The sequence below is a fragment of the Triturus cristatus genome, unplaced genomic scaffold, assembly GCF_964204655.1.
Source record: "Triturus cristatus unplaced genomic scaffold, aTriCri1.1 SCAFFOLD_657, whole genome shotgun sequence".
NCBI lineage: Eukaryota > Metazoa > Chordata > Amphibia > Caudata > Salamandridae > Triturus > Triturus cristatus.
Window position 1 is genome coordinate 36,725 of NW_028187573.1, and position 13,281 is coordinate 50,005.

Below are 13,281 nucleotides of genomic sequence, written 5' to 3' on the forward strand. Positions count from 1 at the left end.
TCTGGGCACTGCTGGGAGTCCTCTGCACCCACCCCTCATATGTCTTTCCACTGCTGGGAGTCCTCTGCACCCACCCCTCATATGTCTGTGCACTGCTGTGAGTCTTCTGCACCCACCCCCCATATCTCTGTCCACTGCTGGTAGTGATATGCACCCACCCCTCATATGTCTGCGCACTGCTGGGAGTCCTCTGCACCCACGCCTCATATGTCTGGGCACTGCTGGGAGTCCTCTGCTCCCACCCCTCATATGTCTTTCCACTGCTGGGAGTCCTCTGCACCCACCCCTCATATGTCTGGACACTCCTGGGAGTCCTCTGCACCCACCTCTCATATCTCTGTACACTGCTGGGAGGCCTCTGCTCCCACCCCTCATATGTCTGGACACTGCTGGTATTGATATGCACCCACCCCTCATATGTCTGGGCACTGCTGGGAGTCCTCTGCACCCACCCCTCATATCTCTGTCCACTGCTGGGAGGCCTCTGCACCCACCCCTCATATGTCTCTCCACTTCTGGGAGTCCTCTGCACCCACCCCTCATATGTCTGTCCACTGCTGGGAGTCCTCTGCACCTAGCCCTCATGTTTGGGCACTGCTGGTAGTGATATGCACCCACCCCTCATATGTCTGTCCACTGCTGGGAGTCCTCTGCACCCACCCCTCATATGTCTGGGCACTGCTGGTAGTGATATGCACCCACCCCTCATATGTCTGTCCACTGCTGGGAGTCCTCTGCACCCACCCCTCATATGTCTGGATACTGCTGGTAGTGATATGAACCCACCCCTCATATGTCTGGGCACTGCTGGGAGTCCTCTGCACCCACCCCTCATATTTCTGTCCACTGCTGGGAGTCCTCTGCACCCACCCCTCATATGTCTGTCCACTGCTGGTAGTGATATGCACCCACCCCTCATATGTCTGGACACTGCTGGGAGTCCTCTGCACCCACCCCTCATATGTCTGGGCACTGCTGGGAGTCCTCTGCACCCACCCCTCATATGTCTTTCCACTGCTGGGAGTCCTCTGCACCCACCCCTCATATGTCTGTGCACTGCTGTGAGTCTTCTGCACCCACCCCCCATATCTCTGTCCACTGCTGGTAGTGATATGCACCCACCCCTCATATGTCTGCGCACTGCTGGGAGTCCTCTGCACCCACGCCTCATATGTCTGGGCACTGCTGGGAGTCCTCTGCTCCCACCCCTCATATGTCTTTCCACTGCTGGGAGTCCTCTGCACCCACCCCTCATATGTCTGGACACTCCTGGGAGTCCTCTGCACCCACCTCTCATATCTCTGTACACTGCTGGGAGGCCTCTGCTCCCACCCCTCATATGTCTGGACACTGCTGGTATTGATATGCACCCACCCCTCATATGTCTGGGCACTGCTGGGAGTCCTCTGCACCCACCCCTCATATCTCTGTCCACTGCTGGGAGTCCTCTGCACCCACCCCTCGTAACTCTGTCCACTGCTGGGAGTCCTCTGCACCCACCCCTCATATGTCTGGGCACTGCTGGGAGTCCTCTGCACCCACCCTTCATATGTCTTTCCACTGCTGGGAGGCCTCTGCACCCACCCCTCATACGTCTGGACACTGCTGGTAGTGATATGCACCCACCTCTCATATCTCTGTACACTGCTGGGAGGCCTCTGCTCCCACCCCTCATATGTCTGGACACTGCTGGTAGTGATATGCACCCACCCCTCATATGTCTGGGCACTGCTGGGAGTCCTCTGCACCCACCCCTCTTATCTCTGTCCACTGCTGGGAGTCCTCTGCACCCACCCCTCGTAACTCTGTCCACTGCTGGGAGTCCTCTGCACCCACCCCTCATATGTCTGGGCACTGCTGGGAGTCCTCTGCACCTACCCCTCATATCTCTGTCCACTGCTGGGAGGCCTCTGCACCCACCCCTCATATGTCTGTCCACTTCTGGGAGTCCTCTGCACCCACACCTCATATGTCTGTCCACTGCTGGGAGTCCTCTGCACCTAGCCCTCATATGTCTGGGCACTGCTGGTAGTGATATGCACCCACCCCTCATATGTCTGTCCACTGCTGGGAGTCCTCTGCACCCACCCCTCGTAACTCTGTCCACTGCTGGGAGTCCTCTGCACCCACCCCTCATATGTCTGGACACTGCTGGGAGTCCTCTGCCCCCACCCCTCATATGTCTTTCCACTGCTGGGAGTCCTCTGAACCCACCCCTTATATGTCTGGACACTGCTGGTAGTGATATGCACCCACCCCTCATATGTCTGGACACTGCTGGGAGTCATCTGCATGCACCCCTCATATGTCTGGGCACTGCTGGTAGTGATATGCACCCACCCCTCATATGTCTGGGCACTGCTGGTAGTGATATGCACCCACCCCTCATATGTCTGTCCACTGCTGGGAGTCCTCTGCACCCACCCCTCGTATGTCTGGCCCCTTCTGGTAGTGATATGCACCCACCCCTCATATGGCTGGGCACTGCTGGGAGTCCTCTGCACCCACCCCTCATATCTCTGTCCACTGCTGGGAGTCCTCTGCACCCACCCCTCATATCTCTGTCCACTGCTGGGAGTCCTCTGCACCCACCCCTCATATGTCTGGGCACTGCTGGGAGTCCTCTGCACCCACCCCTCATATCTCTGTCCACTGCTGGGAGGCCTCTGCACCCACCCCTCATATGTCTGTCCACTTCTGGGAGTCCTCTGCACCCACACCTCATATGTCTGTCCACTGCTGGGAGTCCTCTGCACCTAGCCCTCATATGTCTGGGCACTGCTGGTAGTGATATGCACCCACCCCTCATATGTCTGTCCACTGCTAGGAGTCCTCTGCACCCACCCCTCATATGTCTGGGCACTGCTGGTAGTGATATGCACCCACCCCTCATATGTCTGTCCACTGCTGGGTGTCCTCTGCACCCACCCCTCATATGTCTGGACACTGCTGGTAGTGATATGCACCCATCCCTCATATGTCTGGGCACTGCTGGGAGTCCTCTGCACCCACCCCTCATATCTCTGTCCACTACTGGGAGTCCTCTACACCCACCCCTCATATGTCTGGGCACTGTTGGGAGTCCTCTGCACCCACCCCTCATATGTCTTTCCACTGCTGGGAGTCCTCTGCACCCACCCCTCATATGTCTGGACACTGCTGGGAGTCATCTGCACCCACCCCTCATATGTCTGGGCACTGGTGGTAGTGATATGCACCCACCCCTCATATGTCTGTCCACTGCTGGGAGTCCTCTGCACCCACCCCTCGTATGTCTGGCCCCTTCTGGTAGTGATATGCACCCACCCCTCATATGGCTGGGCACTGCTGGGAGTCCTCTGCACCCACCCCTCATATCTCTGTCCAATGCTGGGAGTCCTCTGCACCCACCCCTCACATCTCTGTCCACTGCTGGCAGTCCTCTGCACCCACCCCTCATATGTCTGGGCACTGCTGGGAGTCCTCTGCACCCACCCCTCATATCTCTGTCCACTGCTGGGAGGCCTCTGCACCCACCCCTCATATGTCTCTCCACTTCTGGGAGTCCTCTGCACCCACCCCTCATATGTCTGTCCACTGCTGGGAGTCCTCTGCACCTAGCCCTCATATGTTTGGGCACTGCTGGTAGTGATATGCACCCACCCCTCATATGTCTGTCCACTGCTGGGAGTCCTCTGCACCCACCCCTCATATGTCTGGGCACTGCTGGTAGTGATATGCACCCACCCCTCATATGTCTGTCCACTGCTGGGAGTCCTCTGCACCCACCCCTCATATGTCTGGATACTGCTGGTAGTGATATGAACCCACCCCTCATATGTCTGGGCACTGCTGGGAGTCCTCTGCACCCACCCCTCATATTTCTGTCCACTGCTGGGAGTCCTCTGCACCCACCCCTCATATGTCTGTCCACTGCTGGTAGTGATATGCACCCACCCCTCATATGTCTGGACACTGCTGGGAGTCCTCTGCACCCACCCCTCATATGTCTGGGCACTGCTGGGAGTCCTCTGCACCCACCCCTCATATGTCTTTCCACTGCTGGGAGTCCTCTGCACCCACCCCTCATATGTCTGTGCACTGCTGTGAGTCTTCTGCACCCACCCCCCCATATCTCTGTCCACTGCTGGTAGTGATATGCACCCACCCCTCATATGTCTGCGCACTGCTGGGAGTCCTCTGCACCCACGCCTCATATGTCTGGGCACTGCTGGGAGTCCTCTGCTCCCACCCCTCATATGTCTTTCCACTGCTGGGAGTCCTCTGCACCCACCCCTCATATGTCTGGACACTCCTGGGAGTCCTCTGCACCCACCTCTCATATCTCTGTACACTGCTGGGAGGCCTCTGCTCCCACCCCTCATATGTCTGGACAATGCTGGTATTGATATGCACCCACCCCTCATATGTCTGGGCACTGCTGGGAGTCCTCTGCACCCACCCCTCATATCTCTGTCCACTGCTGGGAGTCCTCTGCACCCACCCCTCGTAACTCTGTCCACTGCTGGGAGTCCTCTGCACCCACCCCTCATATGTCTGGGCACTGCTGGGAGTCCTCTGCACCCACCCTTCATATGTCTTTCCACTGCTGGGAGGCCTCTGCACCCACCCCTCATACGTCTGGACACTGCTGGTAGTGATATGCACCCACCTCTCATATCTCTGTACACTGCTGGGAGGCCTCTGCTCCCACCCCTCATATGTCTGGACACTGCCGGTAGTGATATGCACCCACCCCTCATATGTCTGGGCACTGCTGGGAGTCCTCTGCACCCACCCCTCTTATCTCTGTCCACTGCTGGGAGTCCTCTGCACCCACCCCTCGTAACTCTGTCCACTGCTGGGAGTCCTCTGCACCCACCCCTCATATGTCTGGGCACTGCTGGGAGTCCTCTGCTGCACCCACCCCTCATATGTCTGGGCACTGCTGGTAGTGATATGCACCCACCCCTCATATGTCTGGGCACTGCTGGTAGTGATATGCACCCACCCCTCATATGGCTGGGCACTGCTGGGAGTCCTCTGCACCCACCCCTCATATCTCTGTCCACTGCTGGGAGTCCTCTGCACCCACCCCTCATATCTCTGTCCACTGCTGGGAGTCCTCTGCACCCACCCCTCATATGTCTGGGCACTGCTGGGAGTCCTCTGCACCCAGCCCTCATATCTCTGTCCACTGCTGGGCGGCCTCTGCACCCACCCCTCATATCTCTGTCCACTGCTGGGAGGCCTCTGCACCCACCCCTCATATGTCTGTCCACTGCTGGGAGTCCTCTGCACCAACCCCTCATATGTCTGGGCACTGCTGGTAGTGATATGCACCCACCCCTCATATGTCTGTCCACTGCTGGGAGTCCTCTGCACCCACCCCTCATATGTCTGGGCACTGCTGGTAGTGATATGAACCCACCCCTCATATGTCTGGGCACTGCTGGGAGTCCTCTGCACCCCCCCCTCATATGTCTGTCCACTGCTGGTAGTGATATTCACCCACCCGTCATATGTCTGGACACTGCTGGGAGTCCTCTGCACCCACCCCTCATATGTCTGGGCACTGCTGGTAGTGATATGCACCCACCCCTCATATGTCTGGGCACTGCTGGTAGTGATATGCACCCACCCCTCATATGTCTGTCCACTGCTGGGAGTCCTCTGCACCCACCCCTCATATGTCTGTCCACTGCTGGTAGTGATATGCACCCACCCCTCATATGTCTGGACACTGCTGGGAGTCCCCTGCACCCACCCCTCATATCTCTGTCCACTGCTGGGAGCCCTCTGCACCCACCCCTCATATGTCTCGACACTGCTGGTAGTGATATGCACCCACCCCTCATATATCTGGGCACTGCTGGGAGTCCTCTGCACCCACCCCTCATATCTCTGTCCACTGCTGGGAGTCCTCTGCACCCACCCCTCATATCTCTGTCCACTGCTGGGAGTCCTCTGCACCCACCCCTCATATGTCTGGGCACTGCTGGGAGTCCTCTGCACCCACCCCTCATATGTCTGTGCACTACTGTGAGTCTTCTGCACCCACCCCCCATATCTCTGTCCACTGCTGGTAGTGATATGCACCCACCCCTCATATGTCTGGGCACTGCTGGGAGTCCTCTGCACCCACGCCTCATATGTCTGGGCACTGCTGGGAGTCCTCTGCACCCACCCCTCATATGTCTTTCCACTGCTGGGATTCCTCTGCACCCACCCCTCATATGTCTGGACACTGCTGGGAGTCCTCTGCACCCACCTCTCATATCTCTGTCCACTGCTGGGAGCCCTCTGCACCCACCCCTCATATGTCTGGACACTGCTGGTAGTGATATGCACCCACCCCTCATATGTCTGGGCACTGCTGGGAGTCCTCTGCACCCACCCCTCATATCTCTGTCCACTGCTGGGAGTCCTCTGCACCCACCCCTCGTAACTCTGTCCACTGCTGGGAGTCCTCTGCACCCACCCCTCATATGTCTTGGCACTGCTGGGAGTCCTCTGCACCCACCCTTCATATGTCTTTCCACTGCTGAGAGGCCTCTGCACCCACCCCTCATACGTCTGGACACTGCTGGTAGTGATATGCACCCACCCCTCATATTTCTGGGCACTGCTGGGAGTCCTCTGCAACCGCCCCTCTTATCTCTGTCCACTGCTGGGAGTCCTCTGCACCCACCCCTCGTAACTCTGTCCACTGCTGGGAGTCCTCTGCACCCACCCCTCATATGTCTGGGCACTGCTGGGAGTCCTCTGCTGCACCCACCCCTCATATGTCTGGGCACTGCTGGTAGTGATATGCACCCACCCCTCATATGTCTGGGCACTGCTGGGAGTCCTCTGCACCCACCCCTCATATGTCTGTCCACTGCTGGGAGTCCTCTGCACCCATCTCGCATATGTCTGCACACTGCTGGTAGTGATATGCACCCACCCCTCATATGTCTGTCCACTGCTGGGAGTCCTCTGCACCCACCCCTTGTATGTCTGGCCCCTTCTGGTAGTGATATGCACCCACCCCTCATATCTCTGTCCACTGCTGGGAGTCCTCTGCACCCACCCCTCGTAACTCTGTCCACTGCTGGGAGTCCTCTGCACCCACCCCTCATATGTCTGGGCACTACTGGGAGTCCTCTGCCCCCACCCCTCATATGTCTTTCCACTGCTGGGAGTCCTCTGCACCCACCCCTCATATGTCTGGGCACTGCTGGTAGTGATAAGCACCCACTCCTCATATGTCTGTCCACTGCTGGGAGTCCTCTTCACCCACCCCTCATATGTCTGGACACTGCTGGTAGTGATATGCACCCACCCCTCATATGTCTGGGCACTGCTGGGAGTCCTCTGCACCTACCCCTCATATCTCTGTCCACTGCTGGGAGTCCTCTGCACCCACCCCTCATATCTCTGTCCACTGCTGGGAGTCCTCTGCACCCACCCCTCATATGTCTGGACACTGCTGGGAGGCCTCTGCACCCACCCACACACCCCCTTGGAGCTGTACACTGCTGGCCAGGATCTACACACACAACATTTTGAAGGTAACATGCTGGGCCAGTCCTCTATGCCAACATTCCTGGCGTGTGTACGCCTCGTATCCAAATTTTCTTGCTGCCGTAACGGGGTACTTGTGGTACGGACCGTACCCACGCATGTATGCGTGGGTATGGTCCGTACCTGAGTACTCATGGGGCCGTAGGGGTACGCACCGTACCCATGCATGTATTCGTGGGTATGGTCCGTACCTGAGTACTCATGGGGCCGTAGGGGTACGACCGTACCCACGTATTCATGCGTGGGTATGGTCCGTACCACTGTTGCCATGGTGCCGTAGGGGTACGTGTGGTACGCACCGTACCCACGCATTCATGCATGGGTACGGTCCGTACCACTGTTGTCATGGCTCCGTAGGGGTACGTGTGGTATGCACCGTACCCACGCATTCCTGCGTAGGTACAGTCTGTACCACTGTTGTCATTGTGCCTAGGGGTACGCGTGGTACGCACCGTACCCATGCATTCATGCGTGGGTACGGTCCGTACCACTGTAGTCATGGCGCCGCAGGGGTACGTGTGGTACGCACCGTACCCACGCATTCATGCGTGGGTATGGTCCGTACCACTGTTGTCATGGCACCGTAGGGGTACGTGTGGTACGCACCATACCCACGCATGTTGTTCTCACCTTCTGCGGCGTGTGCGTCGGGTGCGGTGCACCAGGTCGTAGGCCAAGAGGACCGGGATGACACGTACGATGGGATTCATGGCTGTACGTCGCGTACCGGGGCTCCGTGCCGTAGCGGTTCACGTCAGACTCTGCTTTTCCGTCTGTGTTTGGCTCCCGTAAAAAAAGAGCCGTACGGAGTGACGTAGGGACGAATCGTACTTGCTGGGCCGGAAAACGCTGCTGAAATACGTACGGACGTCGCGTACAAGCAGTTCCGGATTGGAATCGTGGGTATTTTTTTGCTGTACGGTCTTTTGTGCGATTCGTACAGAAAAAGGCTTTCTGTACGAATCGTACTTCATAGGTTGTAGAATGAGTTTACCTGGTACGAGTCGTACGGAGAAAACGCTCCGTACGACTATTCGTAGGGCCTTTTTACAGGATCGGACTCGGCCCCTTGGTGAAAAAATAGGGTCCCAAAAGAAAAAAATATTTTTCTAAGAAAAGCCCAAAAAGAGCGGGTACCATCTCAGGCCCCCTATGAATCATTATTTTATATTTATTTTTAAAGTGTACTTATGATATTTAACACCGAAAATGACAAGAATGACCTCCGCTAGAGAGGATAAATCGGATACCACTTACATTTTTACAAACGGAAGGAGCTTGATTACGTAGAAGCCGGTTCCCTGTTTTGGTAATTTGCCGGTGTTGCTGGGGTCTCTTCTTTTTTTAAAAAACATTATGTCCAGCTCCTCCTGGACACAGGAGTAAAGTAAAGTATGTTAATATACACCAGGGAAATGCTTAGTTGTGAATAGGTGTGAAGTATGCCTCACTAGGTTACTTCACGAGCGGGCTGCACAATACCTCGGTGTGGCGTATGAAAAATACGATAAGGATACAATTTCTTTTCCTCTAACCTTGGGGTGAACACTTGTGTGCTTCTGGTACAACCTGGATGCCACCCCAAGCTGTTTGACTGCAATGAATTACTACGCATGGCTCCCTGATGACTGGCCAATATAGGCTGGTGACCTGGAACCCACATGAACTGCACTGTATGTTGCTTGAAAATAACGAATAACGAATAATCGCATGAGGTAAACCATCACAATTAGGAAGGTTTCAAGACAAGGTGACCTTAGAACTGGTCCTAATATTTGTTTTGAGAGGAAAAGATTAATATGTCTTACATGGCGATATGTCCTGACATCTCCCATATAACAGCTAAGGAACATATCTCTCTCTGTTGATGTAAAAAAAAAAATCCCTTTAATCCCAAACTTTTGTCTTTGAACCCAATCTGAATAGTGTGTGACTACAAAGAACACCATTCCTCTCTCTGTCTAAGGAGCCGGTATCCCCCATAATCTAGGGGAAGGCTGGGAGCAAAAACTAAAAGTGCTTAGTAATCTTATGCATGTTTTTTGTAAAAGAATAATAAAATCCCTACAGAGCACAGGTAGAGTGTGCCTTTTTTATGCATGGTCCTCTCACAAATTCACGTTTGTGTTTTGAGTGCTAATGGTTTCGCTGTGCAGTGTCACTAGCACTCCAAGCCCTATCTTTGTTTATTTTATTAATTTATAAGAGAATATAATAAATAAACAAGGGGAGTCCCTTGATGTATGCATTCATCTATCTCATGTCCATCTGTGTGTTCTCTCATGTCTAGGTTACTCTGACATACTTTGTTCAGGTAGGACTCACCAGAGCACATCTAAAAAAAAATTGATTGCATTTTTTTCTTGTTTTTTCTATTACTTTATATACAGGCGAATAGGCCCCTTAGTATGAATTAGGGATCCATGGCCCTCTGAAATGCCACAGACCCGTTTGGGCTTCGTACAAGGGCGGAAACATGTTGGTCTGAATTCCTTTGGCAGAGTCACTACTCTCACATGACCGCCTCAGAACTTTTTAACCTTACCTAACGTACCCAATAATAAAGCCAAATAGCTGCGATATGTTAAGGTATTTTTAATGCACTGACCTCGATCCCTTCACTGTCCAGTAGCTTTTATCTACCCTGTGTAGAGTCCCACAGGAGGTCGAGTCCACCCTGGAGGTATTAGCCATCCAGGGTGGGAAGGTTGCTGATGATAAAGCATGGCACAGTTCTGTATGTGAGGCTTCCTCTTTCATAAGGATGACCCTTCTTGTACCTTTCTCTCCCTCCTTCAGTACTCACACATGCTATCTAGGACCATTTTAGTATGATAATCCCATTGATTAGGGCTAGGTACGAACACTAATAGTGCCCCCTACCAGGGCTGTTTCTAGGTGTTTTGCCGCCCTAGGCGAGAATTGAAAATGCCGCCCCCTCCCTTTTACTACCATCACCCTCTCCCCCGTCATCCAGGCTAGAGAGGCAAACCCTCTACTGCCGAACCCTTCTATGTTACTCTCATATACTATCAGGAAACACGATCACAACAGTCAGTCCTGAAAATGACCTCAAAGAAAGGCCCAGGCTGGACCGTTGCGGTAGCCATACACTCACAGAACTATGTACACGGTTGCCCAATAGAGCCTTGTGTTTAAATACCACAGAGGCTTCAAGTGCACCTTGTTTTCAAAACCAGAAACAACAACAATAGTAACTTGCAGCCTCTTCCAAGGCCAGACCTAGTGGTTTTGCCAAATGCTTGTTTTTTTCCCACTGAGGCACCTGAAATAGTTATCATCTACCATTGCTCGGGGTGCCACACATTTGGCTAAATGAGGAGCTGGGATTACATATCAGGGTCTCCTGCTCAGCAGCTGCAATTTTACCGCATCCGCTCTCTGTAACACACCAGACTACTATAAAGAAGTTAATGTTCCGTTTCTTGTAAAAGCCCATTTTTACACAACACTTGCTGTAGGGGAGTGCATGTGAGGAGTATTTTAAGAGCTCAGCAGTTTGGCGGATGAAGGAACAGGGGTACTGGGATTATAAATGAGTATCCTCAGGACCATACTGTTGATCAAACGGGAAGCGGGGTCTACTTGTTCGTGAACACCTTGCAGGCATGTGGAACTCCGATGCTAGTGGGTGCAAAAAGGTCTGCTTTTAACTATATACGGAATCGAAGTATTTAAAATAATGTAATATCCGTTTAGAATCAAAGCATACAAATGTATATGAGGGCAGGTCACACTGTAAAGAAACAATCTTTGCAGTGTCCGAGTGCTAAATTTGGTCTATATCTCCTCCTCACAGACAAATTTGTCATGATAGAAATCGATGAATGATTAGATGGATCCATGAATAGCTGGATAGATGGATTATTCTGTGAGTGAACAGAGGAATGTTAGAAGTGAAGAATAAACTGTGCAGATGAATTAATTAATGGAAAAATAATCATTTATACGAGAAGTGATTGCATGGCTATGTTGTGAATGCATTAACAAATGGGTGCAGGAATAAAAACATGGATGTGTGAATTAACAAGATAATGAATGCATGCGTGAAGGAATTCGATGGCACACGCTGTGCACTATAGTCTGGTTGCTAAGGATGAGACCCTGTAGATAAAAAAACATTGTGCAAAACTCTATTTCTAAACAAGACTCCTCCACCCACCACCAGCTGTAAACCGCTTAGCTAACAGCAGCGCTCACCTGAGGGCTCATACCTTGTGTTCTGGTGCAGGTAGCCCTGGTCCAAGGAGTAAGGGGCCACCCCCGAGTGCACCCCTATCGCAGGAGTGCCACCAGGCAGCAAGAGCGGCTGCCTCATGTAGGCTCCGGCCCCCGAGGAGCTCCAGTGCGACGGAGTGCTGGCATAAGGCGAGTAGCAGTCCATTGCGCTGGCCAGGGCAGGCGAGGAGGGCAGGGGGATGCTGCTGCCGCCGCTCTCTGGCAGATAGTCCCCCCCCCCCCGGAAGGGCAGCTGGCAATGTAGCTGGAGCCAGTGCTAGGGGCCTATGGTGGGCGCCGCAGAGCCCCTCCAGGCCCACGGAGCCATAGCCCCCCTAGTGGCAGCGCAGCAGGGCCAGGGGTGCCTGGAAGTCGAAGGTCCTGAAACCCAGGCCGTTGACCATGTGGTACATCTACATGGTGGACTACAGCTCCTGGCACTTGCACCAGAAACCGCGGGGCCGCCTCCAGAAGGAACCCTCCTCGAACATGAACTCGGAGGCCTGGTCGATGGTCCAGTAGCGGCCTTTGCCGGGCCGGCCCAGGCCCTTGGGCAGCTTGATGAAGCACTCGTTGAGGGAGAGGTTGTGGCGCACTGAGTTCTTCCATCCTGGTAGGCCCTGTGGAAGAAGGGGAAGCGCGCCTGCAGGAACTGGTAGATCTCGCTCAGCGTCAGGTGCCGCATCGGCGTGCTCTGGATGGCCATGACGATCTGCGCAATGTAGGAGTAGGCAGGCTTCTCCGGCCGCCGCAGGGCTTCTTGGGCTTCGACGAGGCCGACGGCTCCATGGGGGCAGGTGGCGGTGATGGAGCAGGGTTTTTACTTTAAAACCGAATATCTGTTTCATTTTCGCATGTTATAATTAAAAGTACTACTGATTAATTATTAATGACTAAAAGTTTGTCGAATGTTGACTAATCAACCTTATTAACAAGAGAATTACACGTGGGAATGCTATTGCATGGCTAAATAACAAGTGAACTAAGTTGGTGAGCAAACTGACAGAAAACGATGTTGCTTATGTGATGTTATGGTGTTTTGCGCTTATAATTAATATGCATTAATGGCTTCTGATGTCGCAAATGGCTAGATAAATACACACACATAAGGATATTAGCAGGGGAATAACACTGTATAATCATTTCTATGCATTTCTAATTCTGTTTTATGTCTACTTTGCTTTAAGTTGTCCATTGGGCCTGCCACAAAATGGCCGCCACCCGCAGCCTGCATTGGAGTTGCTGGAAATTTACAGAAAGGCATCGCTCTGCCTGTGACCTTGCACCTCCGGTGAACTGAAAAGCCATAAGCATGATGACAAGTCTGGGACATCGGCCAAAATCCCCTGAAAGACGGAAAAGTTGATACGAACTTAGAGTGAACCCATCTTTGCAACAAATTCACCTAATAGAGACATCCGTAGATGTTGCGAATTGGTCATGAACATACAATTCTGCTATTCATTATTTGGGACAATCTATGCGTGAGAATAACAC

At 53.4% G+C, this 13,281-nt stretch overlaps 1 pseudogene; it reads right to left on the reverse strand.

Moving 5' to 3' along the window:
* Positions 1–11,766: 11,766 nt before the first annotated feature.
* Positions 11,767–12,573, reverse strand: LOC146771097 (forkhead box protein F2 pseudogene; annotated as a pseudogene).
* Positions 12,574–13,281: the final 708 nt, after the last annotated feature.